Consider the following 25626-nt stretch of genomic DNA (forward strand, 5'->3'; position numbering starts at 1 on the left):
TGTCCCCCACGTGCATCTGCACATTTGTTTATCCTTAGATAGATAGATGAGAACATGGATGATTTGAGAATGACCTCGGGAAAGAGGCATGGAGCAAGATCCAGAGGAGTCTGAGCATCATTAAGGAAACAGATTGTCTGTAGCAGGAAACCAAGAAAAGTTGAAAAGGACAAGAAAAGAGGAGATACAGCTCATGTTATCCAAGATGTCTTGCTGTATAAAACTTAACATACACTACACGCATCTTCAGTTTTCTTAAAGGCTAGGAAAAAGGAATGTATTTGGGAAAATCCAGCTTTTCCAGGTTTTTCTATTGGTTGTAAGGTGTAGTCCCCTGAACATGCTCCTTTCATTTCAACCATCTCTCACCATAAAAGCAGTTGCCCTTATTTTTTTTTCCATTAGTATTTTAAGGCAATCACAATTTGAGTTCCTGGAAACATAGCTCAGAGCTTCTAAATTATTTTCCACATACTGTACAAGGAATGCTCTGCCTCCCTCGTGTTATTGCCATTCCCAAAATAATTCACAATTTCCACTCTTCAGCATCTGTGAACCAACAAAAAAGTCAGAGCAGTGTCTTGCTGCAACCCCACCACATTCAAACAGGAAACAGTCCCAAACAGGAAGACACAACCACAATGTATTTGATAACAACCACCAGCACGACCTGAGGGGGTCACTTAGGCTTCATTCCATCTTTCAGGCATTGTATGTAATCTAAAAATAACACAACTGTTAACTGGCTATCTTATCACTGATCTGAACACTTGGAGTGGAGATATTTCTGGTCACCAAGTAATATTAAGTTTAATCTCTCTGTCTTCAGAACAGAAAACACTCAGAAAGGAAAGTGGGAAATACCATTCATGATGGAGTTAAATCAGATGGTCTTTACCACAGGGTCACACAAGCACTGCCATGCTAACTCTCTCACAGTCACTTCCAGAAGCTCCTACCACTCAGTCAGATTATTCCATGCTTGGGCTATGCCTAGAAAGCAGTGTTTGCTTTGGAAAAGACAAAGATTACCACCTTCTGTCCAATTTTGAAGCACAGGAAGAGGCAAAAAGGTAACCATGTCCAGAACTGAATTCCTGTTCTCTATCACCACCAGAACACCCTCAAAGATATTTTTTTTTTTATTTCCTGAAAATCTTATTTCATGTAATGATCTGCACTAGTAAACCTTCTTGCACCACTATGCTCATAACCCACAGCTTTCCTTACTGCTATTTCTGTTTTCCCACCACCTGCTCAGTGATTTGGCAAATGGATCTTACCTTTCTCCGTACGCAGGCTCTTAAGATGCAGCACATTTCTACCCTCAGACTTCAGGGCAGATAGGAGAAGTCATTCTGGCCTTCTAAAAATCCAGTCTTGTTCTGGTCTATCAGCCTGTTTTTAAGTTCTATATCTCTGACCCCAAACAGCCAGCCCTTGAATGCCTTTTGAAGCTAAATACCAAAACAGGAAGCTCTGGGCAGGTAGGTGGGAACAGCCAAGAGAGAAGTTTATTAGAGAACTCAACAAATTTTGCTTAGGAGGAAAGAAAAACCTCTTATGGGTGTCTGCTACTTCTGAAAAACCACCGGCTCAGGCTCTCACAGGCAGCTCTCACCTGCCCTGGTTGGACCAGCTGCACACAGGGACTGCAAACCTCTTCATTTCCACTGGAGGACATCGATAGACATGACATGGCACTAGACCCTCATGCCCTGTGGCATGCCCATCCCTCCCCATCACCTATTTCCCACACCCCCTCACACCCCATCTCTCAAATGGATCATCCTCCAGGCCTGTTGATTTCTCATCTCCCCGATCCAAATGAATGCCACCAGATCTTTGCACTCAATTGCACCGTTGCTTGACTTGTGCTACAGCAACAAGAAAGCAAACACACGCTTCTTCACCCAGATGAGGTGCTCCACCAAAACCCTGGTGCTGGGGACTGGACAGACATAGGCATGGAGGAGAAAGGGAGTCCACCCTCAATGCACCTCCACCTCCCTCGCAGGGCAATCTTGGGCCACTGTGAGTCTTATGGGCTAAGCTTTGTCAGCTGCTGGAGTCTACAGACACAAAAAAACAACCAAAAAATGGAACAAAACATGCACTGTCAGACAAGACTTTCAGAAGAGGCTGGGCTTCTCAGAAGTTAAAGCATCCAATTCAAGACATCTTTAAGTGGTTAGATTTTACTTGTGCTATTGCTGTCTTAAAGATTGTCTTTAAGGCTGGGAAGCACATAATCAGGAAACCTAAAAGACTCTTGTGGCTTTCAGGAGGCGTGGGTGTCAATGCAAAAGGCACTCTGAACTTTAATTCTTCCATACACACATTTGTTGTAACAGATTTAATGGTATCACAGCCCCCTACACATTTGCATTGCTCTGAAATATCAGAATTTCACAATCAAGCACTTCCCCTGTCCGGTAAATTTACAGATACAAGGCAGCAACTAGGAACTGTTCACTGAACTCGTCAAAAGACAAAAACCAATCCAGCTGCGAAATTAATTTCTTAGCACACAAATTACAATGCTCAGTGATCTCCTTTGTTCATAGGAGGACTAGGTACAAGGGGTTTGTGCTGTTTCCTACAGTAAACAGAGGTCTGGGCAAATTCAGAAAGTCCAAAGCTCCCCATGGAAAACACGTTGCCAATAACTGTCTTTTAATGTAGCAAGAACTCCAGCTCAAGTAACTTCCCTCATCACAACAGCACAGGTATAAAAGCAGAAAAGGAAGGGGTTCTTAAACATGTTGATCCCGAGAGATTTATTACCCAAAAAGCTACAACAACACATAAAACACGCATGTAAGGCAATCCCATGTTCCTTACAAAGGCATCACAAGACTTGGGGACTGCCATCATCATCTCCACAACCCACCAAGACATTTTATGAAAGCAACTGCTACGTTTAACCAAGTCAACATGAATCTAGACCACCCGTAACTCCACATTAGGTGTAAATGCTGCGCAAGAGCAAGGTATGATATAAAAAGGAGCTAATCTAGTTACTCAGTTACAAAATGAGGTGCAGACCAGCCAGATTTTTGAGCTCTTTGTTCCTCCTGCCCCAGCTGGAGAGTTCATCACCTGCCCAACCCACATGCCGTGCTTGTAATTCAACCCTAGTGGTGACCAAAACAAGCTCAGCTCTGCACTTTCCTGACCTCTGAGGAAGCAGATAACACCAGTCAAGTTCAGAATTAACTGTCTGCGAAGTTTCATCAGATTTCCCTGTGACACAGGATGCCAACAAGCAGCAAGTGAGAACTAAAACTATAAACGTGCAGCAATTTACCCTGCGCTCCCCCCGCCCCCGGTGCTTTCCTTTCTGCACTGATTTCACGCACAGCACTTATGCAATCCATCAGCTGAGGCCATGGCAGGTTAGCAAAGGGCAGCAGGGACAGGCTGCCCTTTCTGACTCCCCGGGAGGGGCGAGGAGAGCAAGGAGCAATGCCACAGGCAAAGCAGAATCAGCACAAGGCACAGAGCTTTGGCAGCCAGGTACTTGGCCCTGCAAGGATCAAGGCAAGCCCAGCTCAGAGCTACAAAATCGCAGAGATCTCATAGAAGTCGGTCCTTATGGAAGAAACAAGCAGGACTGAGCCTGGTACCACAAAGGTTCAGTATCCTTTTGAACATTCATAGTAAAGCACCAGAAAAAGATACCCAAGACTAGAAAGAGTAAAGAGATTAATAGGCTGCAGAATGAAAAGCCAAAAAGAAAACAAAACTTCTTTTCAAAATTGATTAATACCACCTCTTATGAGGAATAATATAAAAGCAAAATCCACGCCTCCATCACAGTAGAAACAGCTTAGCAGGGAAAAAGCCTGGCTGAAAATTCTTAATTTATCTTTGGCAACTTAAACCATTTTCACATAAATGATGTTTAGAAGGCAAAACTGACTGACACTTTGCTTCACAATAACACAACAGCCAAAAATCCTGGCCCATATGCCTCACTCGTTAGCATTACCGGGACTGGAAACTTCACTTCTGATGCTTTATGCATAAATATCATCTACCTACACTGGAGAAGGCACATCACACTAGGGCAGATTCAACCTTGACTGAGGTGTGTAACTTCCAATAATTTCTCTTTAATTACACAAAAAAATACATATCCTGTACAAAATAAAAATTACTGCAGAACTTGGAGGTTCTTTACCAGTTTTGACCTAAATTCCAGATCAGGCTGCAAGTAAGATGTATTTGCGTGGCATCCAAATGATTAAGACAGGACTATTTCAACAGAATCAGGCTAATGCAGCCTATCATTTTCAGAAAGCATTTTAAAACAAAAACAAAACCACTTGCAACAGAACAAAACCACTGATAAGAGAGTTCTTTTAACCCTATAAAACGAGCAGCAGACTGCAAGGAGCCCATTCTCTCTATTTCTACTGAAACAAACCAAAATGACCGTGACTTTCGTCTTTCCCCACTTCTCCCCAATATCAATTTCATATTAAAAAAATATTCATTGGTGTTTTGGAATTGTTTTATCTTTGAAGCATTTCTCCTTAAAACAGTTGTGACAAACACAGAACCAGAAATTTTTATTCTTATTTGGAGACAGAACTCACGTCTCCTTCACACAGCATCTCCCACTGGAATTTAAATTTTCTTTAACCCAAGTTTACAGCAGCCGTGCCGGCTATTCATAACGCAACCCACAGTGGAATCTTTCAGGGCTGCTGGCCATTGTGGTTACCCTGCTTCTTATAAATATGGCAGCTTCCTGCCACGGCTCCCCTGCTACACCAGGTCGAATCATGGCATCCTTCACCATCGTGACCCCCGAATGCAGTCATGACACAGCTCTGTCTAGTTCCATTAACTACACATTGCAATGAGATAGCACTTCTGTGCTTACCTCCTGAACAGCCAGACCCTTCCTGAAGCCAGCCGAGGCTGCCAGACTGCTCCTTTAGGCTGCGTACAGTTAGTATTTTCATGTTTCAGAAATAACAGTTTTCACAAATTGCCCACAACATGAAGTTCATGCTACACCTTTAAATATGCTGTGGTGGCAAATATGTAATCCTCAAGGCAGGGTCCTATGCATCGTTCACTCTTCCAACCCTGCAGGTACAAGCACATGAGATAAAGCTTTTGATTAAGTGATAGTAATAAACAACAAAAGGGACCTTTCTTCTCAACCTGGTGAAAAGAGAGAGATGAATTAAAAAAACAAGCAGAGCACCTTATCACTCCTTGGCGATCCTGTAGCAGATACATTTATTGCACAGCAGGGTACTGAATGTGTTTTCCTTTCTGCTGATAAATTATAAATTATGTGTGTCCTACTTCTAGTAGTACCACTTTTTTGATCATCTCTTGCAGGACTGAGTCAGCTAATAGCAGCTTTGGTATTTCTGACCTTTACTTGGTCAAAAAAAATTCCATGTTGTTGTTTAAATCAAGGATGCTGCCTGCAGCCCCTGATGGTCACCATTTCACCTACCCATGGTGACCTGGTCAGTTCAACAACGGCTGCTGCCTGACACAGAGCCATGCACATGTGAGGCTGAGACCAGCTCCTTCAGACGATAAATGTTGAGGTGCCCCTTCAACACTTCTAGCTGAGATGTTTCCAGTCCCTCCAGAGCACTTCATCTACCAAAACCTCAACAGGGTTGAAAAGGTGATGCTGTCAATCAGCAAGAAAAAATTGCTGCTGCTGGGGGAGCAAAGGAACAAAAAATAAAACCCTCCCTCCCTTCCTTGCTTGCTATGTGCCTGCACCTCCAGCTGCTTCAGTGCACTTGTGTCAGGAGATGAAAATAGATGGGCTTGACAACTTCGCTGTCTCTCTCAAAGAGGCCAGCTGGCAGAAGCAGCAGTCTGGTCCTGGGTAGAAAAAGGTGGGTTTACTATTTCCTCCTGGTTAAGCCTGAATGTTCACTTTCATTTTGACGGGGCGGGGGGAGCAGAAAGAAAAAATTCTCTTTTGAACACAAATACTGAAAAATCTACACATCTGCCCACACCTGGTGAGTAGGAAACCTTCATGGGTGTCATCTGGTTCTACAGAACCTAATCTTCCCTATGAGGAAAAAGAAAACCTGAAAGTCATGACTGCAGAAAAACCCTTCCAAACACAAGCAAGCATAGAGTGTAGCAATGAGCTACAGAAATGCTCCCAGTGTTGCTGTTGTACCTCACACCACTTCAGAGCAAAAGTGTTCCTGTCTAGAAAACCCGGGGTCAGCCCCAAAACTGACAAGACTAAATTTCACACTGCTGCTGTTCTGCCATAACACCGGGAGACTCTGGAGAGGCAGACTCGCAAGACAGATGTAAATTGCTACGGGGCACACCAAAACCCAACAGGATGGTTAAAGACAAGCCTGCAAGAATGGAATCACCCCTGACCACCTGTGATGCACCTAGGAGTTGGAGGAGATGGAGATTCAGCTAAACAGTATAAAATACTCAAGTAGATGACTGAAGTTAAATAAACCTTCTTAAATAAACTTAAATGTATACCAGCAAGCTCTTCATAAGAACATCTGTCTGTAAGCTTTGCTCCAAAGCAAGACCATAAATCACATCACAATCGATGCTTTACATCTCAACGCACAAATCAGCACAGAGTGCAAATGCCTGCAATGCATCACAACTTCAGAGCCCAGCCTTCCAGGCTTTGTGCAGAGGCTGTCACAGCCACATCCCCCTCCCTACCCCAACCGCCCAAGCCTGCAGAGCTGTGGTTCAGGGGACTGCAGCACCCCACTTGTGCACACCAAGCCACAGAGGAGCAGCAACCTGCAATCGCGTTTACAGATCACATAGCACAGTCAACATGCTTTTTTGGCCCAGGACTAGTCCACGCCTTTCCAGGATCAGATTACCAAGGACACCGAGTCACTCACATAAGATTGCAACTGGGGCCCATGGGTGGTCACCAGGCAGCCAGAAGTGCCAATACAAAAGGAGGTTTCATAGGGCAAAAAGGTTTGAACTGAGTTTATGCGAGAAACCTAAATTAACCATCCTACTACCATGTAGGTCATTTTCCAAATCATCTCTCCACAGCATCATAGACGATCTCAAATTGGAAGGGACCCATAAGGGATCATCAAGTCCAACTCCCCGCTCTTCGCAGGGCTGCCTACCGCTAAACCGAACACCAGCACACTCCCTGCCATCCTCAGGCTCAGGGGTGTTCAGCTACAGCTCCCAGTTTGTACTACAACGGGGCCAAGGGGATCCAGTTTGTAGTGGGACGGGGACTAGTCTCTACTGCGAGTGGTCCAGGGGATACAGTTTGGAATGGGACAGGGTCCCCATCCGTACTGGGAGGGGCCAGGAGATCCTTCAGATGCTTCAGAGCTGTTGCAAAAAGCTGCTAGGTTTCGGAGCCTGTTTCTCATTCAAAGTCAAAATGACTAAGACACTTTCAGAAATTTTAACTCATTATTTATTTATATCCAGAAATAAAGACATGGGTGGTCTGAATAGACAAAAGTGCTTATTTCTGATGGCCCTCCCTGTAACTGCTGGTACAACAGCCTGTAAATGCTTAGTACAGAGGTCATACACAAAAGATCACTTTTGAAGAGCACTTCTAGAAGGTCGTAAGAGGACCAACCTGCTTCTTCCCAAACGGACGTCTACTAGCAGCATCTCAGGGGTAGTGTGCTCCTGGCACATTCCCTGAGGAGACGATACTGAGGGTCTGTGGGCTGTCATGATGTGGAAGCATAGCCTACTTTTCTACCACTGATGGTCTGAAGTTGCAAAGGAAGAGCCCTGTGAAGAAAAGGGGGGAATTACACTAAAAGGAGGAACGGTGATGTACAGAAAAAGGAAGAAAAAGAGAAGAGCATCAGCTCCAAATACTTCTGTGGGTTGTGCTTTGCTCTTTTTAAAGATATTTGGTACATACAGGTGGCAGATCAAAATCCAACATATGTCACATGGAGACAGCAATTTTATTAAGGAAAGGAAACTGAACACACTTACTGGACTTGGACAGGCCTAGAGTCCGATGCCATCACTAACTGCCAATCCCATAACTAATTCCCATCTCATGTCTGATCTTTGGGTGTTTAGTATATGAAGCTTTCCTGCCGCCACTGAAATGGAGTATAACTCATCTGGGTGGATGCTTTCGGCCTGCATCCTGTATTTGGTTAACACAGTATTTCAAGTTTTTCACACTTTGGCCTTCAAAAACCTCCTTTTAAAGGGAATCAAGGCATTTGGGAGAGGACTATAAGAGAAAGCAGGAGCTCCTCAGGGTGAAGGACTGAGGAGTAACACCAGAAGACCAAGAAGCCCACCTAGATCCATCCCAAAAGGCCAGGAAGCAGGAAGGAATTGGACATGGAACTGGTCTGAAGAGCAGCTGTGACATTCATGCCAGAAAGTCATCATCACAGCAGCATGGCAGGGTGTCCTGGTCATTTATCTCATGGCTGCGTAAGCCTTCATACTACTTCCCACCAAGAGGGACCCTTAAACTATTCTTATAAAGCAAGCAGGACTAAGACAACTGTGGACAGCACTTTCTTCCTCTTGTTTTGTTACACAGACTGGGCATATTGATCCAGTAACTTCACTATAAGCAGCTCAGAGGTCCTGGCTCCCACAGTAGCAAAAATTGTTTTTGACATCCTGTTGACCGCTGAAGGACTACATGTAACCATGACAGAGCTAGTGACCACTGTAAGACATGGCCAAGGGTTGGGGTCTACCAGCACTGAGCTGTAACTGTGGTAGAAGCCATCTGTTTGCAGATTAGTGGGGTGCCCCATACATGGAAGCTGGCCACATCAGGGCCTGACCAGCTGGGATCTGGGCCATCGTCCAAGCCTGCTGCTGTTGGCTGGTGAGAGCCACAAGAAAGGGGACTTTTCTAGCCTAGATGAGCCATCTGCAGATCTCCAACAAAAACAAACCAAATGAAGCAGATTGCCATGTGACAAGGAAAACTCAGTAGGCAGATCACCACAAAAGCAATAGGAAGATTCTCAAGTACAGAACTGCAGATTGGAGATGGCCCAACACATGAATGAAAAGCAGATGGAGCCCTCAGACTCAGTACAACCCAAACATACCTGGAAGAACTTGTGGAAAGAAATCCTTTTTTACTATTTTAAAGTGTCTGGCCTGCACACAGCAAAGAGACTAACCCGACTGAACGGTACAGCCACCTCAACCTGTGCCTACAGGTAAACCTTCAAAAGAAAGGGTTCTTAAGGAGGTATTTCTACTTCTAACAAAACAATTAAACCCAACCTAATCCTTCAGGGCTACCCTGTGAGTGCAGTCTTCTACTGACTACAGCTATCTGACTTCTGTGGATACTTTCACAGTTTGTACCTTTCCTGTGAATACTTCTGAGAGTTTTGTGCTGCAAAAGAAACTAATCCCAAAGCCCAACAGCATAGGTGGAAATTTCAGCTGCAATTCATTTGGTAGGTTATTTGCAGATGAGTGCCACCCAGGATCAGGATGACCACAGCCCAGAACATGACAGAACTGCTCAGGTGTCTCCAGCCACATGGGCTGTCACAGCAGTACAGGATCACTGCAGGACTAAGGTGAAGCAAGCTTTGTATATCACCTAGAAACTGTTACTAAAAGAACACACACGTGGGGATACCAGCAATTAAATACTGCAAAAGTGCTGGGAACTGCCCACCAAGGAGTCAGTTCACACCAGTTATGCCCACAGCCCACTGAAATGGCTCAGTGGCACAAATGATGCCAGTGTTACAACCCCAGGCTGACATTGCGACTGCGCCACTGAATGCTAAACTACTAGCCACAGAAAGTAACACTTCTGCTGAGGGCACAGAGACTCTGCTGGAGATGTATCAACATTCTAGCTAAGGAGAGAAGTCAGTTGAGAAGGGTTACAAGCCTTTCGCAGGCAGAGAAGAGAGATGCAGCAGCTGGAAAGCAACGCAGCTGCAACAAATGAAGGGGGAAAGGATTCCTCAGGGAGGCAGCAAGTCAGGCTGGCCAGCCTCACCAAGCCTACATACCAAAATCTCCATGTGCTTTGAGAAGCACAAAACACTTAGCTTGTGCCTTGGAGGAGCTGGGGGGAAATGACAATGGATCTCCAGAAGTCTTATTCCTCCACACCGACACAGCACTCTGTGTGAGGGGGTCCAGCAATGTCAGCCTCAGCAGAGCCTGTTGGCTTGCCTCCTCCTACAGCTGTCTGCTCGGATCGCCCAAAACCCCTTGTGCCAGCACAGCCCTGCTTCTGGATACCCGATGTGTTGCCTCACAGAAGTTGCATGTGAACCACACATACTGATCCAATCACTTCAGCACAGAGATCTATCTTCTTCCCACCTGAAACAGCCCAGCTAAAAACTGGCCACATGAAAAAGAGATGGGCTAGGGCTTTCCTGCAGTCTCCAAGAAAAACTTGTTACATTTTTCATCCGATCTTCAATGCGTGAGCTTGCTGCTGCTCTGCCCAGTATACCAAACCCACCAATCAACGGGTACCGGATTACCTCACTGGGTATTTCAGGGAAGCCTAAAACAAATTTAAATTATCACTTAATCAGTGCTCTAAAAATAGCCGGGGGGAAGGGTCCATTCACAAAGAAAAATAAGCTATTTAGAAGAACAATGCTCTGGCAATCTCTTCACATTCACTGCGCTTGGGAGAAGAAATCTATCCTTTATGAGCTGCTCTTGGGAATAAAGGAAATTCATGACCTTGCCAGATAAACTCTTCAGAGGGAGGAGAGGAAGACCACCATTTCATGCCCCTTTTCCAGTCAAGACTGAATACACTTACAGGTGGGTGAAAGGAAAACATGAAGGAATAAACCTGATTTAGAAAGAGATGGATCAGAAGGAATGGGGAAGAAATTCAGAGAAAAGAGAAAGAAAAAAGCAAGTATTTCACTGAATAACTCCACTAAATCATGAAACAGATGGACAGGAACTCAGAGCAAGGAAAGAAAAGGGTGTAAAGAGACGATTTACACACACATGTTCCCATGCTACAGTCCTTGACAGATTTGACAACCATACATTGCATATTAGGCAGATTGAGTTTTCAGGAAAAAAGGTCCTTTACTCGGACCTTGTTGTGGGGATACATCATGTACCACAACTATAGCATTTTCCTAGTGTATTTTATTCAACACTTTCTGCATTAACCTCTTGTTTGAGGAGGATAATGCAGAAAAAAGGCTACCTCAACTACTCAACTTGTGCTATAAACTAAGGGTGAATTTCAGCTCACCTAATGTTATCTATCTAAACACTCTTAACTAAAGCTAGCAGTCCAAGGCTCCCTCTGTAGTTAAGGAAAAAGACAACCACCTGCAGACAGCAATTTATCCTCTTTAAGATCCATTTCTTTATCTAGCAGGAGGAAACATCCTTTGGAGATCTTTCTGTCTACCACTGCTGATAGAAGGCATCTAGGCAGCTAGGCTAAACAAGATGCCTAACTGCAGTGACTGAACGTAGGGGAAACTACTTTCACTCCCACAGCCTGCAAGGTGACAGAAACTACTTTGGCACTTGGACAAGAACAACCTAGAGAAACCATCATTTGCACAAAATACTTAGGACTTCAATTCCTCTAGGGACAGAGAGGGGAATGCAGACACAGGTCAAGGACTGCTAGTGGAACAATCTCCGATATTTACATCTAAGGCTTGTTCTTCAAGCCAAAATTAAGTAAAAAACAAAGAAGTTTGAGTTTCCTGGCAAAGTGCGCTTGGCATAACTTCTTTTCTGATGTTTACATGTACAGAGCACGGTGAGGGACATCTGCCACCACCAGCACACCTTCCTGCGGTCTGCACGGGGGACTTGGCTCCGACTGATCCCCACTGACAACATGAAGCCTTCGGTGAATGCTGCCAAAAGCTCAGTGTAACACGGTGTTAAGGACTGGTGTTCACTGCATACAGGAAGGTAAAGGAGAAACACGTACTGTAGGACTCAAAGTATTTCCACTTCTCTGCAGTGCAGCAGGGTTACTTTTGAGTAAAACAGGATAACGAGGCTGATGGGCAACACTCAAACTACTGCGATTTGCTGCAGTAACTTTAACAAACCGCACTCAATTCATCTCCTCTGGCTTCTTTCCACCACGTTTTATCAACTTGTTCAAAGCAAGCATTAAAAGCTCTTTAGTACCTTGCTCCATTTGTTAACGCTCAGCAGACATAATTGCCAAGTAAGATATCTATCTGCCAGAGCCTGCTTATGCCTGAAACAGTGGAGGTCACGTTCTGGAAAAATTTCGACTTTGAACTTTTCCAAGTTTCTAATTCCTACTGAAGTTACACACACATACAAGACAACTGAAGGGCACAGAAAAATGGAAGTGAAAAATCAGAGATGTAGCAGACCCACCACCAACTCCAGAACAAATTCTACTTCTGAAACTATCTAAGCAATTTTAGGAATTTGTTTGCCCCATTTTCAAACCATGCATCTGAAAAACAAAGCCATCAGTTAACATTTGTGAAAATACAAGTGATCCTTGAAATGCATACAAATCCTCCAGCAACCAGTGCTGCCTCCTCTCTCCCGCCTGCTCCCTCCCCCAAAGACAGACAGAAGTACCAAATCCTGTTCAGGGTTCCTTGAGGAAATTCTGTCCACAATGTTTTCTCTAAAAACAGTCCACAACTGATTTCTTGTTTACTTCCAACACAGTGGGATTCAATTTCAGCGCCCCAGCTGCCCCGTGAATCAAGGTGGGAAGAAGCAAGCTTTGAAGCATGGACATGCAGAGGCCACCTCGCAGGATGCCAGAGCTCCAGCACAAAACGCAGCACCATGGAACCACAGGGACAAAGCCATTACAGCACATCACAGAAAACATCTCAGACGTGGAACCAGTCCTGGGCAAGTCAGTCTTGCCTGACGATACCTTACACATGCAGTAACGCATACAAAAAAAAACAACACAACACACCAACACACCACAAAAAAAAAAAAAAAAACAAAAACAAACAACCAAAAACATTTAACTTCTTTGATGGCATTTTCAGCCAAAAATGTGACTTGAAGAAACCTACTTTTTACCTTTCTTGTTCAGCTATACGTGCTGTGGCATAAGAGTTAAGCACCATGTCAGTTGCTAATGTCACCTGATAGCATACTAAAGATTTGTTAAGCATGAGGATTTGCATGTTATTATCAACAATGTCATAAACTTACCAGACTTCTGCAAGAACCTCTCAGCTGCCATTAAACTGTTAACATCATCATTTCTCCCCCCCTTTTTTTTTTAATGTCAGATGCTGATCAGACAGCATCACTTTTTGCTTCTCCCACTCTCACTGCTGGGAGCCCTCTCCTCCGCTCAACAGAGACCACCAAAAAACTCCCCTCCTGCCCACAGGGTTGCAAACCCAGCAGGACCAATCCTGCCTCCAAGTATCCCCCCCTCATCAACACAGAGGCTACAGCACCAGCATGAGAAGTGTGCTGAACGCACAGAAGCTGCCCACCGGTGGAGCTGATGTGCTCCCCGCAGTGAGTGAACCTGGGGAGCCAAGTCCTTACCTCAGTGCCTCCTATCTCCCTCACCCAGCCTCAAGGCAATCTTAAATCTTTTATAACTTTTACTGATGGGCTGGTTAGCAGGTTGGGGGAAAGGAGGGGTGGGGTTGAGTACCCATCATTAAGCCAAACTCCAGATAAAGTCTGTACCCAGGAGGCCTCAAAGTCTAGCAAGAATGGCATAGTAGAGAGACACAGAGACCAGAAGATAGTCATCACGCAATAAGGGAAAAAGTTATCTCCTTGAGAAATAAAAAGTTTAACCAAAGATGACAGCTTTATATGCAGGTATCCCTTTGGCTGGATACTAATGAGTAAGGTGGAATATGAGGAAAACAAATGACCATAACGAACAAAGACAAGACGTGAGGGGAAAAGAAAAAAAAAAAAAACAACCACACAACAGTAAAGTGTTGTAAAGGGTTTTTAAAGATAAGGATAAACTTATCTTGATACATCTCAGGTAGATTTGATGCAAGGAGCTGCTTTCTGAGTATAAAGAAGAAACAAGGGTTGGTCAAGAAGAGCAAAGAACCAGAGAGAGTGGTGAACCATCACCGCTACGGGCTCATTTGTGTGCAAGCACCACTTGTACTGAAATGACATAAACACCTAGGAAAGACCAAGGCAGTTCTTGTACAGCACAGAAATAATCAAATGAAGGACGGGTGACACACACTGAAATTTATTTATATATATAAATATATATATATAAAATGACTGTATTTATATATATAAAAGTATATTAAAATACCTGTTCTATATGTATTTTATATACACACACACTCACACACAGTACAGTGCATTTTGTAGTCACTTAAAAGAAGAATTCGTCCCCCTTAAACTTCCTTTTCCACAATGCTGATGTGCCAAGACTTCGGTTGTTTTTCCACTTGTTTTGACTTGCTTGGGGTTTTATTTGTTTGTTTGTTTTCATTTGTGGTAAGTATCCCACACACACACACCCCTCCCCTGCAGTGCTCTCCTGTGTGTTCCCCTGTTAGTCTGCTTGTGTCCAACTACTGCCAGCTGTCTTACCCTAAAGACTCTTAGAAGTTTGATTGTGGACCACCTATCATGAGGGGATCCTGACCTATGACCACGGTTCATACAAATAAAACAAAAGTTATTTGAAAATTAAACATTTATGATTTATTTATGGGCAATATTCTCCAACAGAACAAGAAAAGCACAGCTCAACTCTGATGATGGAATACTGCTGATTAACATAATTGAATAGCTTTTGTGCTCTCCAAGCAGATTAAACAATTTACAGTCACAGAGTCTTTGGATAGACCCAAATGAGGAGCTCGGCTTCTCTTCAAAGGGACCACCCATGTACGCTGTGTTATTCTCCATGGCCTTCTGATCAGGCACTACTATTAACAAAATTGAAGTGTGCTTCGGTACCAATTTAATTACAACAAACCTGTAAGAAAGATCTCGGTGAACAAGTTGATTGAATTAGTCATACACTTTCTGAAAGACTTACTGAACAGCAATAATCCACTTGGATCCACTATAGCTCTGCTACAATTCAGTATAAAGACAGTAAAGTTTTAAAGCTATTTTTTCTAATTTTAGTTTAACAGAGTACTGATGCACTAATACGGTAAGTGTTCAATATATTTGGTAACTGGAGAGAAAGATCAAAATTGTTCTTCCTCATTTCATTCTAGTAGAATCACTGACAGAAATCACATAGTCCCCAGAGTTAGTCTCTCCAAGATTTCAGCTCCTTGCCACTACTATGCTACAATGTGCAAGAGTTAAAACCTGAATCACATTTTCATCTGTTTGAAACCATTATCCACATAAAATCCATAATTCTTTGAAGTGACATGATGTGAGGTGCATCTTATACCACTCACAGTTTGTATAAATGGTAATGAAGGGAGCACTTTTTGAAAAAACATAACTACTACCTCCTTGGCACTGACATTAAACCAAGCTTTAATGCCTGGTGCGCAAAGCGGCAAAGGATGCAAAGCTAGAAATTTCGTTGGTTGCCCCTCAGTTCACTCCCGGATGTAAAAAGGTAATAATCGTCTCCAGTTACTTACTTTTAAGGATAGCCATCTATAAATACTGCTTCTTCTAACTATCCTATGTTTATTTACAAATATATGCACACCATTTTTCAATGTCTCCATATGAAAACTAACACCAGTGGCTGAACTGTTTCAAAAACTGACACACATTTCTGGTACCCAGTTTCAGATAGCCTGAAAATTTACCCACAGGGTAACTTTACTATTTCAATAAATGAGCTGAAAAAAACCTACACCTCTAGAAAACACCCAGACTGTCTCAAGCCAGTCTAATGTAACCTCTAGTTTTAGTACCTTTACCAGAACACTCTTCTCCCTCAAGTATTATCAATATTTGAATAAGTGAAGAATGAATGCTAAGACCATTTCCCAGATTCATACAGACAACCCATACCAGAGATGCGAAAGGAAAGCCCTCATCTACACTCCTGTGCTCCCCAGCCTTTTATCTTTCTCTGCAGGCTATTGCATTGTTAATTTGTACCAGAGATGGGAAAGCGGGGCTACAGGAGAATTCAGTCACTGTTAAGTGAATTTGGAGAAGGCTGTTACTCAATTACCTGGTTAGATTTCAAAATCCAAACAAGGACAGCATAACAAGGCCACAAAAAAAGGAGAACAAAATTATACACACAGAGACTAATTAAGAGGGAAAAGCTGGCAACCAGACAGAAGGAACTCCTAGTATGTTATAAAGAATGCAAGTGTAAGCTTGAATCAACAGTTTCTTCTACATATTATACTTGGGCAGAATGAACAATGCCGAATTCCTATATTTTCAGTTTTGCAGGATTTTTTTTCTTCCAATTTAAGTTACCTATTCGCTTTACACAGATAAATGAATGCAGACAATGCACCAGAGCCTGTTATTTCAATCCTTTGGCATTACCTGCATTTTTTAAGACAACGCAGTTACAGATGTGAATGGAGGCCTCTATTTACCTGCTGCACTGAAGATGAAGCAAACTCTGCTTACATTTTTATGTCAAAAGAAGAAAAAAAAAATCAACTATTTTAACTTGAAGCCCAGACACAATGATAAACCATGCAAGTCAGCAACTTGTACGTGTACAACCATCTATGCTACACCCTAACCAAGCATAAAGTCTTTAAAACCCTGAGGAAAAGTTAGCTTTAAGTAGCTAAGAAAAGAAGTCAGCAAATAAAGCCCCCAGTGCATCTAAAAACTACAGAATTTTTCACTATTACAAATCCAAACAGTATGATGAAACTATGAAGGAATAACTTCAGTTTAGCTACAGTGACATTCAGGACACACTTAACTGAACTAACACACTCCCCATGCAAAAAGCTGCTAGTGACAGAAGTGGGTATCCACTTGTATCGAGAGTGAAACTCCGCTACGCAATGTTCCTGCTGCTTGCAAATTAAAGGACTTCACTTTCTAAAGTACAGTTGTTTCCAAAAAATCCCTCAGTGGCTGTTTTAGATTTTGACATGCAGTGGTTTATTTCCTTTAATAGATCCTCCTCTATCTACTGTATAAATACTGAGAAACTTCACTGTTTACACCAGCAAATACAAGATTAATGCACTTTTTTCCCCCCCCCCGCCACAATTTTTTGTCTATTTGTATGGCATCTCCACTCCAGCCTCTGGTTCAGCGAGCTGTGCTCTCCAGACTTCCCCAAGAACAGAGCCACTTCTGCTACCAAACAGGAAGGGGGACAGAATCAGGAGAAAAGGGCCAGATGCTGCACAGGTGCACAGCTCTGGGAAAAGAGCTGCTCTTACACCCAGGCAACACATGTGTACCTCTGCAGAGGCTCTTCAGGTGCGACTTATGAAACCCACCGATGCGTATTTTCAGTATTCCCCCCGCACAGAAGGCAGGCAGTACCCTGTCACTGCAACCGCAGCGCCTGCAACAGTTTAACTCTTCCAAGAAGCACAACTTTATTCCTTAATCCCCTGTTATTACCTGAATACACCTGAGCCTTGCTGTCCTTGGATCTTCTCTGTTATTATTCACTGTTCTCCTGAATAACCAGTTGGCAAGTGGGAACCCAACCAGTTCTCACTCACTAGGAAGCCTGCAGACACCGTGGCCCACTCTCCCTCCCATTAGCCCCCCACAAAAAGCCACTCCTTTGGTTCAACATTGGTTCCTGCAGCTCCCCTTTCTTGCTTGTCCACCTCTTTCCAAGGACTTTCTCTCTCCTTAACTCTTCCTCCTTTCAGTTCAATGGCTGACTCAGTTCAGAAAAAAACCAAACAACTTTAGCTCAGTAAGAAGCAGATGCTCCCCCTCCCTTCTCTCCATTCCCACCTCCATCTCACCCCACCACACACAGAGAAATATTTACAATAATGCAATAAAGACCAGATTCCTAAATCTTGTCCCCCAAATCTCAACATTCTTAAATTTGGGACTGTCCCTATGACTAAGTGAGGTGAACTGCAGTGTATAAACTGCCTATAGCAAGCCTAGAGTCTGGTATAAGCTCTTATGTATGCAGGGAAGTCATCTTTCTTGGAAATGGGGCCAACTGCTCTTAACCAGCTTCAGTCTCGTTTTTATATGGCCACCTCAGCCGCATTCTATGTGCAACCATCACCTGTTGCAAAGGGAGTTTCTTGACAATATGCTCATCTGTACATTCTATAGTATTTCACAACACCTTTAATGTTTCAGTTCAGAAAAGCTGGCCAAGCAAACGATTTCTCACTTTGCACAGGCATACTTCTGCAGTTTGTTAACTGAATAGGATTGCCAGCCAGTATCTCAGCTTTTTAACTATTTTTTTAAGATGACATTAAAACCAGGCTTTTTGTACAAGACTTCATTTGTCACATGAAACTTTCCCTATTAAACTTAGTATTTCCTATTCTTTCTGTAACGTCACCATTTACATATGCCCAGTCTGTTATATTGCTGTTTGGTGAATTTATTTTCAAGTCATTCAGGGTGCACATTTGAATCCAGGCCAAGTAAATCTGACACACAAGTCCAGAATAATTAGTTCCTTTAAGACAGTGAAGAGGACTCTGTGGGCCTTGCCAATTCCACCATCAGTTCTCAGAGAAAGCCATTTGCCCGCTGGCTCTGACCTCCCCAGGCAGCCTGTGGCAATGACAGCTTTGTGACAAACACACGCTGGAAGACACGAAAGAACCGATTCTGATTCAGAGAAGGTGACATCTCCAACTTACCTCCATAGTAACTTCTCTCATTTAGAATCACAGAAGGGGCTGGGTTGGAAGGAACCTTTGAAGACCACCTAGTCCAACCTCCCTGCCATGGTGGGACATCTTTCACTAGATCAGGTTGCTCAAAAGCCCCATCCAGCCTGACCTTGAACACTTCCAATGATGACTTCAGCATCAACATGAAGAATGTCTTGTCATGGAGCTGAAGACAGAATTCTCCATCTTCCCTCTAGCAGAAACAGCTCACACATTCTTTCATCACATCAGACTACAGAAAATTAAATTGCTCTGTTCTCAAAGCTTTAACATTGTAGCTCTCATGCCCAGTCAGAGAACCAGCTGACAGTCAGAGATTCACACACATTACAGGCTGAAAGTAAGTAGAATTATAGAATCATGGAATGGTTTGGGTTGGCAGGGACCTTAAGATCACCTGGTTCCAACCTCCCTGCCACAGGCAGGGACACCTTCCACCAGACCAGGTTGCTCAGAGCCCCATCCAGCCTGGCCTTGAGCACTGCCAGGATGGGGCAGCCACAGCTTCTCTGGGCAGCCTGTTCTAGTGTCTCACCACCCTCACAAGTAAAGAATTTCTTCCTAATAGATAATCTAAGTCTACCTTTTTTAGCTTAAAACCATTCCCCCTTGTCCTACTGCTACACGCCCTTGTGAAAAGTCCCTCTCCAGCTTTCCTGTAGGGCCCCTTTAGGTACTGGCAGGCTGCTACAAGGTCTCCCTGGAGCCTGCTCTTCTCCAGGCTGAGCAACCCCAACTCTCTCAGCCTGTCTTCATAGGAGGTGCTCCAGCCCTCTGATCATCTTCATGGCATTCATCTGGATTTGCTCCAACAGGTCCATGTCCTTCCAAGTAAGAGTGAGCTATTTACTTTCCACTTGAATTGATATTTCTCTTTTTCTGTGACTAGTGTCATCTCTTGCTTCTTTCATCACCTTACTGCCAGAAGTCAATAAAACATAGGTTAAGAGCCAACATATCCAAGGACTTACACTGATGCTGTGTTGAAGCTACTTTAGAGCCACCACAAAGCTGCTCTGAGCCTCCAGTATTATACAAGCAACAGCTAAATCAATACCACATAACTAGTTCTAAAATTTACCTACACTTGCTAGAAACAATGAGGAGTTCAAAGCTGAAAATAGTATCAATATTCTGCCAGAAAAACAGCAAACATTTATAGTTTTAACTGATGTTTCTACAGGACTGAGTTTTTCCAACCACCAATTTACTGATGTCACCCTAGAAAATCAGAAAAAAATGGAAAAGAGCAATTAGGTCTAAGGGTATACTTTTTTCCCCCTACTGCTGCCTTAGAGGCTGCATACCTTATTTAGTTGGCTACTATTCTAATGACTTAAAGTGAGTGTTATTCAGAAGATATTAATTTTATTATTAAATGAAAGAATCCACAAGAATCCTCACTCTTCAAATACAACTTCAAATACAAGTATCATGCTGTCATCTCATAGATTTCCATCTGTTCATTTTCTGATAATTATTTATAAATCTTCACTGCAGTTATCCCTTCTTCCTTCTATGTTTAAGGAGAGAGTAGAAACTTCTCTCCAGCTTTCATCTAGAGGCATTTATCTTACAATCAGTCTTGCAGTACACAAACTGAATTTCATTGGCACAATGTCTTCATATAAAAACAATCATCATTTTAGTAGAACTCTTATGCTGCAAATCCTTGTTCCTGTCTTGACTGACTTCGCAGTTAATCCCTGTAGTTTACTTGGTGACCCAAAGAACCACAGGTCATACTTATTTTCCTTTTCTGTTAGTATCTGTTTGGCATCCTAAACCACCATACTCATTTTTTGATGCATGTTCATGATCCTCAACAAATGACTCTGTATACCTGCTGTTCTGCCTTCAGCCATATAGAGCTCTACCTTCTGCTTTGATTAACAAGCAAACAAACAAAAAAACATCCCATTGTAAGACTCAACAAGCACTTCAAGCACTTCCCCTTCTCAGCCTTCCTTCTGCAAACACGAACCAAACCTTTTTTTTTTCTGATTTACTGACCTCTTCTTCACCGTAACACTTCTGTACACAAGTTGCCAACAGCAGGAGTCTCCATGGGATTCTGCATCACTGTCATTTTCCACTATGCCTTTTCCACATATGCACTTTCTCTTTCCATAGATCTCTCCAATTCCCTCCTCCCATTCATTAATCTTCCTGACATCTCACAGCCTCTGCCACTGTAATCCATTGTAATCCACAGCCATTGCAGGTGGTAAATCAAAAGCAAGCTGCCTTCATCTGCTAGAACCAGCCACTGAAAAACAATACAGCTGAATCCTTCTTCCTTAGCACCCACGTGAGGACAAACATCCTTGTAACCTTAAGGATGTTAAGCATTATTTACAGAAGCATTTAACAAAGCCTTTCTCCTCAATTAAACTGGCTTGATGAGAAAAGCAGCATCACTTGGCCCATGCACTGAGGGCTCCTGTGGTCACCTATTTGCTCTTACTGTTATATCCCACAAGACATATAGCCCATAGATATAGCTGTCTTATCTGTGACACACTGACCTATAGGTTTTGGTGGTCCTTACTTGCCTACACTACCAACGCCTCTGGACATTTAGGACCTGACCTCTACAAGCACCTGTGCAGCCACCTGGCTGCATCCCACCTCCTACTTTCAGTGTAAAAAACCTCCCGCAGCCCCAGATGTAGGCAGACCTAGATTCATCCTGCCTTAATTAGTATAGCCACATCCTTAGGCTACCTTAGGCCACTTCACCATAAACACCTTTGTCATCACCAAGCAAGGCACAGTTTGTAAGACGTAATAATATTTTGCATAAAACATGTAATGCATTTTGGAGAAAAAATCCAATGGTTTGAGACACACAAAGTCTAAAAAAGAAGCACAAGCTTCAATGCTCATGTTCTTTCCAAGTACGTCATCTGTTCATTATAATACATCATAGCTCCTTAAAAAACTGTGCCTCACCATCTTCTCACAGTCACAAAACAACTAGCACTGCAGCCAAGCACACGTGGGATGGGCTTTTCCCCAGGAAAATCCAAGATCTCACCTCTGCTCTGGAGGCACTCCTCTGGATTAAACACAATGGGGATGTAAAGCTGTCACACTTCTAACTTTGGGAATGACTAGAGGTGCTTTCCTGCCAGAAGCACTGGTGGCCACCAACCACCTGGTGCACTCCTGCACAGCCATAGCTGTTTGTGGGGATAAAGTGGGAAAACAACCCAAGTTAAGAATAAATCAGTAAAACCCAAGAAGTTGGGGCACTTTCTTGACCCAATCCAGTCCACTGATAGTGAAAGCAGTATGAGTGCCAGAGGGACAGGCACCACAGGAGATGGGTGGCAACAGGGACTGCGTAAGTCAGCGCTGACACTAAGAGAAGCACAAATAAAACCACAGTCGGCAGCACCTCAGATTGACTAAACCAAGACCTGTCCCTCACTATTGAGCACAAAGAAGCAATCTCTATCCACTCTGTATACAACTCAGCACTCGTAACATGTACGCAACACTGCTGTATGCTTTTTCTCCCACGTGGATGCCCCTTTCCACACCCCCAGCACAAACCTAGCACCAACTTCAGGATAATCTAATACTATGCTCCAGGAATAAAGAGGCTTTTGTTTTGAAAATCTGAACAAGCCCAGCAGGACCAAATTATGATCAGCAGCCTTTAAAAATAAGCATATATGATAATTCCTATACAATAAAAATAAGTTATCCAGTAAATGTAATTTACTTAGGTTTATCACACAGTCTCTTGCAGAAACATAACAAAGAGCATTCAAACCACCCTCTGTGGAGTTTAGAAACATTTACAAGGCATGAATGATGATCTACAGCGTCTAACTGCATCAAAACCAGAACATTCCAGGTTGCAGTCCATCAGTTGGGAGTAAGGCACTAACAACCTTATTTTTAGGAGCATTAATTTGTTAACTCCAGCACGAGTTGGGTTGTTTCACACAGGCGAAACTGGAGCCAAGGATCCCAGTTCAGCACTCCTTACCCAGTAAAACTATCACAGGTTCTTTCCAGTCCTTCAGCACCCAGAATTAGCTATTACACCAAGAAACATGGAAACCCAGAATTATCATTTCATGGACATGAAGTGACTTTCAATATGGCCTAAACTCTTTAGAGATACTAGTTTAAAAGCCTGAACCAACAGTTTAGGATTTCCTCTAAGCTGCAGCTTTCTCAAGTCAATATTTGTAAATCATGTTTCACGTTTCCAAGGAAACCAAGTAGGTAATACCTCTTGCAAACAGTCTCCTTTCAATATACTTTTCATGGCTACAGGGCTCATAGAAGTTACTCTTGGTCTGATGAAGGAAAGAAGTCACACTTTTCCTCATGTCTTCCAAAAAAACACATTAGCCTGCAGAAGCAACTGAAGCTACATAGCAAGCATCTACAGAAATCCCTGTGGACTTTACCATCTGAAGCACACGTCTAATAGACCCTGTATTACTCAGCTTTTCTAGGTATTTTTCCCAGTAGCAGATCTGAAAAGTGTCCAGGGTAAACAGCATTACATTCATTTTGCACACTTAGATGACTTCCCAATTATCAGCCAGTACACCACCTATGGACACCTGAACATATCTCACCACCCTCTCTAAAAATACATTATGCATCTCATGGGAAAGTTCAAACGTTAATAAAGACAGAGACCAAATCTAGGGACAGAGTAGCATGTGATAATCGGACGCAGCTTACTTCTTTTTTTCCCCCCTTCTTTATTTTTCTTATTGCACAGATACTTAAATCAATTTAAGGCATGACCAGCTTACTGCATCCCACAGACATAAAATAAATGGCAAGAAGCACAAAATATACTCAAAGTAATTTTGTCAATGGGATCTTTGGAAAGAAACAAGATTACCAGCGAAGCAGCAATGACATAATACCTCTGTCTTTAGAAGAGACGAGGAAAATTGTAAAGCCTGACATTAAGTAGAAATAACAAATCTATGAATTCCACTTTGATAAATGTGAAGACTTAAAACTTTAAAACAAAATGCCTGTAACAACGTTTTTGTGCTCTTACACACTGAAGACAGATCAAAGCAACAAAGAAATCTATTTTCCTGTTTGTTAGAAGTTCTGCAAGACTTGTTTCAAAAAGCTAGCTAACATGCTTTTAAACTACATACTTAAAAGCATTATGTGTCCAAACATCCCTGCTGAAAAATCGAAGACTGAATTTTTACCAGAAGTATCCACACTAGAAAAATACACATCTCACCCTTATATCTGCTCACATCTACCTACAAGATGCCCTCGATAATTGTTTAATACACAAAACACATATCCAAAGTTCCTCAGGATGTCGCGTTTTGTTTACTCAGAGAAACTCAACACTGGGTAAGACACAGGTGCTCTTTGGTGGCTTACGGTAACAGGAGACACATCAGCCCTTCAGGAAAACACCTCAACCTCCTCCTGATCTAACAGGCATCAAGCCAAATCCATGGACTTTGGCTCTAACAAAGTTTATTGCATCCAGCACAGATCTACAACCTACAAAGACTCACATTCAAGACCAACACACAAGATAAACCTGCAGCTACTCATCAAGCCTAGAAGGAGCAGCCAGGAGACTCTTTTTGATTTTACAGCAGAGGCTTGTTCAAACCACACAAAAATGAACCCATTACAGCAGAATCACTTTACACAATGTACCAGGCATCACGTTAGCTACGCAAACTTCCATGGCAAGCAGTGAAAAACAATTTCTGTCTTACAAGGTGTCTCAGAGTTGTCTGCAGTATAAGAAAATGCATTCCAGAGCAGATAACTGAGATACTAGTAATGGACAAGATCTTCAGTGGGTAATAACTAGTGCTACAATAAGGTAAATCCATGTTGCATGGAAAGTAGGTTCAGCACCAAATAGTTTTCAAAAGATCTTAAGTCACTGCTGAGCAACAACAGGCTTTCTTTTTGGCACCATTTACTAATGAAATACACACACATTTACTTTTTTTGGACTGTTTGTGTCCTCCCTCCACCCCTTAATTTGGTAGTTTCTCTCCCCTGAAACCTGTCTTCACCCCAGAGAACAGCGACTCACCCTGAGCCCAACAGCACAACTGGGAAATAGATGGGAAAGGGAAGAAATACTCTCCCAGTATCCTGGGGCCAGAACAAACACAAGGACATGTACCAAAGGCAGCCCTCACTCACAGCACAAAGACAGGAAAAGGCCCAAGGGACCCTCCTGCTAGACTGCAAGCGAAATCATGGTCACCTCAAACCTCAGGTGTCCTGCTCTTCTGGAACTGGGACACAAAAGGCACCTGACAACCCCACCTGAATGGAGAAGAAATGGAGTCACTTTCCACATGGTAACTTGTGAAGTGAGGTACCCCAAGTTTTCCCAAACGCGAGACAAGACAGCAGCACCAGGACACCACGTGCAGCTCCAGCTGTCTACTGCACCGACCCAGAAACCAAGGGGTTACTGCTTCACCACAGTGTTTTCAGGAACCACTGCAATAAATCTTCAGCAGAAATTCAGCACTCCAGGGACCTGTAACAGGCTATGTAATCTATAACATGAAAATATAAATTAAGGCATGGCTGCTTTTTACATTTAGAACTATGTGCAATGGAAACTAATTCTGCATTAAAAAAAAAAAACTTGAAAGCAAAAAAAAAGATTAAAAGGCTAATAGACAATGCATGGAGAAAAGAAGAGCAACATTACTGACGAAGATCAAGAAACAACACCTAAAAATTCCACTTTAGTAAAAAATGAAATCATCATTAGCCTTTACAGAGAAAGGATTTTAAGTTAATGAATGACTGCAAACACTTCAGGCTCACATTTCTG

General features: G+C 42.9%; 1 protein-coding gene and 1 long non-coding RNA gene across 9 annotated transcripts in view; one reads left to right on the top strand and one right to left on the bottom strand.

Annotated features, from left to right (window-relative positions):
• KLF12 (KLF transcription factor 12) overlaps positions 1-25626 on the bottom strand; it is a 279952-nt gene that overhangs the window by 241831 nt on the left and 12495 nt on the right. The window contains exon 1 of one of the 8 annotated variants that reach the window (XM_080374424.1): positions 1284-1417. The exons of the other annotated variants lie outside the window; for them this stretch is intronic. The gene's annotated coding sequence lies outside the window, so the exon portion shown is untranslated. Of the gene's footprint in view, positions 1-1283; positions 1418-25626 lie in introns of those variants that run through there. 8 annotated transcript variants of the gene reach the window in all.
• Positions 5776-25459, top strand: LOC308058536. Its single transcript, XR_013925867.1, has 2 exons — positions 5776-5889; positions 6291-25459. It is a non-coding gene; the product is annotated as an uncharacterized lncRNA (long non-coding RNA).

The sequence above is a fragment of the Falco punctatus genome, assembly GCF_963210335.1.
Source record: "Falco punctatus genome assembly, chromosome: 2".
In the NCBI taxonomy this organism is placed as follows: domain Eukaryota; kingdom Metazoa; phylum Chordata; class Aves; order Falconiformes; family Falconidae; genus Falco; species Falco punctatus.